The following is a 4,400-nucleotide window of genomic DNA, read 5'->3' on the forward strand; positions in this document are numbered from 1 at the left end:
GCAGGACCAGCCCCGCTCTCCCACCCCAGGCCCTTTCTCACCCCGTCACCCCCTTCCCCGCTCGCGCCGGGGCAGCCGGGGGCAGAGGTTGGCAGCGGTGAGGCATGGCGGAGGGAAGAGAGAGCGATCCCCCTCCATCTCTTATCTCGGAGACCATCTGCCCTTCTTTATGGCCGGGAGCTGGAGCATTTGCAAACAAAGCCAAGCCCTCTCAACCTAAAACCCTCCAAACCCATGAGCGGGGTGGGCTGGGCTGTGCTGCCCAGGGCTCCCAGCCCCACTTCGCCCTGGGATGGGAATGGGGATGGTGGTGGGAGGTGAGGGGTGCTGGGGTGCCTCCCTGTGGGCACTGTCCTGGGGGAATTTCTGCACGGCAGGGATCAACGTCCCATGGGCAGCCCCCACATCGCCTTTCCCAGCCTGCCGGTCTCTCCCGAATCCTCCCGGGAGAACAGGAACGGTCCACGCCGCCCTCGCCCAGGCAGGATGCTCGTCCCACGCGCCTTATCGCCTGCATCCCCGCCGTAGGCTGCATTTCGGTGCTGATAAAGGACTCCCTGACCCTGAGCAAGCTGTGCGCTGCCGGTTCGGCTGCCTTACGAGAGCAGGACAGCTGCCAGCAGGTGTCCGGGGAAAAAAAGGGGCCACAGCATCCAACTGGCAGCAGAGACAGGAGGGCAACCGGGTGCTACTGCACACCGGGGTCTGCGCGCTCCTGCCCCGGCCGGGGCTGCTGGCGGGGTCCCCCGGTCGGGGGGTGAGCAGGGACCGTGTTTCAGAGCCTCCTTCCTCGTGAGAAGGGAAGTTTATAATGGAAACAAAAGCGATGCTCGGTCCAAGTGCAGCTCTTCCCGTCCCGTTTCCTCCGGAGCTGCCTGCGGAGGTGCCACGGGAGCGTGCCCGCACGCCACGGCTGGGGCACGCGGTGGGGAAGTGTGGCGGGGGGGGGTGGGGGGTCCCATGTGTTTTGGGCACGGGGCTCACCGAGTCCAGCCGTGCCACGGGGAACACGGCCGGGTTGCAGTGGCCCGGCCAAGTTGGACCTGGAGCGCTGCCCTTCCCTTGGGGATGGTGACCCCCCCGGGCAGTGGGAGCCCATGGTTGTCCCTGGGGTGGGCTCAGCTCCCTCCATCCCTGGGGTCACCTGTGACCTGTCCTGGTGACCGGCTGCAAAAGGGACCTCAGAGCTGTGCCGCGCTGCCCGGGTTGCTCCCGCGCAGGTGGGCTGCTGGTGGCTGCCGTGGCTCCCAGTAGGGCTGGGGACACGTGGTGGCTCTCACTCTGCCACGGGGACGTGGGTTAGGGTCAGCCGTGGCTCCTGCTCAGGGCAACGCCTCAACCAAGCGGCACAGAGCTGTGCCTGCGAGATGGCGGCTCACCTTGGCCTCTGGCACGGAGGAGGATGGCGCGTCCCTTCCCCAGCGGCCGTGGGAGCACGGGTGCGAGAGGCAGGCAGCGCCGGCGCCACACTCCTTCCCCACTTGGAGGGTACGGTCACGGGCGAGCCCTGCCTCTCCTTGGGGTTGCCGGGGTGGGTGCATGGCTGGTGGGGGCCCAACCTGTGGGTCAGCGTGGGTCCCAGTCCATGCACGCACACCAGCACGATCCCAGTATGTGCACACACTCAGCCTGGTCCCAGTCCATGCACGCACACCAGCACGGTCCCAGTTCATGCATGCACGCCAGTGTGGTCCCAGTCTGTGCACGCACACCCAGCACCGCTCCAGAGACCATCTTGCACGTGCGCATCCACGATGCTGATCCCAAGAGCATCCCTTGGCGACGGGGGGGTTCACCACCAGCCCCCTCGCAGCCCAGTGGCGTCACCCCCTTTTGCCCGAGTCCCCGGGGCTGGTGGCAGCCAGCCGAGCGCGTCGCGGGGCAGCCGGCACTGCCGGACCCGGGACAGGAAAGCAGCGCTGGGATGCTTTGGGGCAGCGGTCCCTTCCCCCGGCCAGCAGCCGGGGATGTATGGGCCCCTTTCTCCCCGCAAGTCAATGTGTCTTTTTGTTGCGCTGCTGGGTTTTGAAGCCCGCGAGCGGGGAGAGACAATACGTCGCATTGTTCCCTTTCAGCAACATCTGACGGGCGCAGGCAGAGAGAGGCCAGTGTGTGCAGGGGGCGGCCGTGGGGGAAGGGACGGGGATGGACGGACACGGGCAGCGGGAAAGACGCAGGGACACCCCAGCCAGGCCTGGATGAAGGGCTGGAGGGATGGGGAGCGCCGGAGGGGTGCCGGGAGGGATGCGGGAGCTGGGGGCGGGGGGCGTTATCCACTGGTACCCAAGCAGCCCCACTCATCTTGATGGACTATTAACTTTAAAGCCTCATTAGGAACCTGTAAGTGTCAATACCGTTAACCTTTGCGTTGCTGCTCTCTCTGCCGGAAGATCCCGGCTGCTCCGCTGCGGCTGTGTGGCCGGGGGTGCCTGCCACCCCCCGGGAGATCCTGGAGTGCCGGGAAAACCCTCTCCCCGAAATCCCACACAGGTGGGATTGGGACAGGGGTTTGGTGCCCGCCGGGGTGGGCTACGAGATGGGGGCCGGGATGGCGTGCGGTGGGGGAATCACGGCAGCGCCGGGATTGTCTGCAACTTTCCATCAGAAATCCCCTCCTTCCCTTAATCCCTGCTCTCCCCGGCCTGGATTGCTTAATTGCCAGGAACAGAATTCCCCTCTGCCTCAGAGCAAAACCGAAAGTGTCCCCAGGGCCACCGGCCCCTCTCTGGTGGAGAAACAGTACCCCCCGTGCGGACCCCCATCTCCTGCCGCGGCTCTCTCTCCCAGCAGAGCTCCCGGGGGGGGACGGCAGCCGGTAACGGGCTCGGTGGGGACCCGTTGGGCGGTGTTGGTGCCCTCCCCCCCGGCCCCGGCTCGGCGGGCTGCAGCGGCAGATGCATTTCGCCCAGACTTGCATGGCCGTAGCCATGGCAACGGCTGCGGGCGGTGGGATGCGGGGCGGGGGGGGGGGGGGCGCTGTGGGTGCGGGGCTGCATCGCTGCCATCGCACCTCGGGTCTGGCTTCACCGCGTCCCCAGCAGCCGGGCGGGTGCATACCCAGGCCCGTGGCACACGCGTGCTGCTTTGCACACGTGTGTGCGAGCGTGGACGTGGGCACCGTTGCGGCTGCACCAATGCACACCCTCTCCCTCCGGTGCCGGTGCCGGGGCGGGGGGGGAGCAGCGCTTGGGCAAGGTGGGGACACGGAGCCTCTCACCCTTTCATCAGGCCTGGGCTGCCATAAAGCCGGGCTGCGTGCATCGCCGTGGGCCGCGCTGCCGTTACCGTCCCGGCTCGGCTTTGTCTCCGTGTTAACTTTTAACCACGGCGGCTTTTCCTCTCCGCTGCCACCGCAGCCCGCCCGCCTCGCCGGGGTGCTGGAGCCCCAGCGTCGGGCACCCCTACTGGGGGGCTGCAGTCCCCCCCAGCAAGGGGCGTGCCTACTCCCTGCCTGCTCCCTGCCTGCTCCCTGCCTGCTGGCGGCAGGACGGGGACCGGTCTGGCTGCATCCTCTCCTGCCAGCTTCTCGGGTACCTGCGGGGATGAATGGTGGGCCACGACGCTGGGCTTGGCCGCTGCCTGCCTGCCTGCACTGCTGCCTGCCTGCCTGCACTGCTGCCTGCCTGTACTGCTGCCTGCCTGCCTGCAACACTGCCTGCCTGTACTGCTGCCTGCCTGCATGGTTGCCTGCCTGCACTGCTGCCTGCCTGCCTGCACGGCTGCCTGCCTGCATGTCTGCCTGCCTGCCTGCACGGTTGCCTGCCTGTGACGCTGCCTGCCTGCACAGCTGCCTGCCTGCCTGCACCGCTGCCTGCACGGCTGCCTGCCCCAGCCCCCTCGCTGCCGCCAGCCGGGATGGGTTTGGCAGCAAAGCAGCTCAGCTGGAGAAAAGCCTCCGGCACTGGAGTGACCCACTAACCTTGTTCTTCTTAAAAATGTATGAAATGCAGGCAGCTGCCTACGGGGGCTCGCACACGCGTGCTCGCGCTCCCGCACGGGCTGGGGAGAGGGGGGACATTTTCGGCACCGCACCCACACGGCAATGGTGCCCGGGGGTGCCCGCTGCACGCGCTGCCCGGATCTCGGGGTATCTGCGGGGGGGATGTGCTCTGCTCTCCCTTTGCGGTGCGGTTCGGTGCCCTGCGCCTCCCTGGCCCCGGCGAGGGGCCGCCTGCCCGCGGCACGGGTGGGTTTCCCAGGAGGGGCTTGGGCACGGCGCAGGCCTCCTGCTCGGCTCTGCCGGTGTCACCGGGCTGCGGTAACACCACGGCGGTGCAAAGTCCAGCCGGCACATCCCCTGCTGCACCCGGCAGCCAGCTGCTGCGGTCGGGGTTTGCTTTGGGTGCCGGTGCCACAACCGGGTCCCGCTGGAGCCACGAGGGGGGTGGCGGGGTCCCGCC

The sequence above is a fragment of the Vanellus vanellus genome (assembly GCF_965231255.1).
Source record: "Vanellus vanellus genome assembly, chromosome: 22".
NCBI classification, from domain to species: domain Eukaryota; kingdom Metazoa; phylum Chordata; class Aves; order Charadriiformes; family Charadriidae; genus Vanellus; species Vanellus vanellus.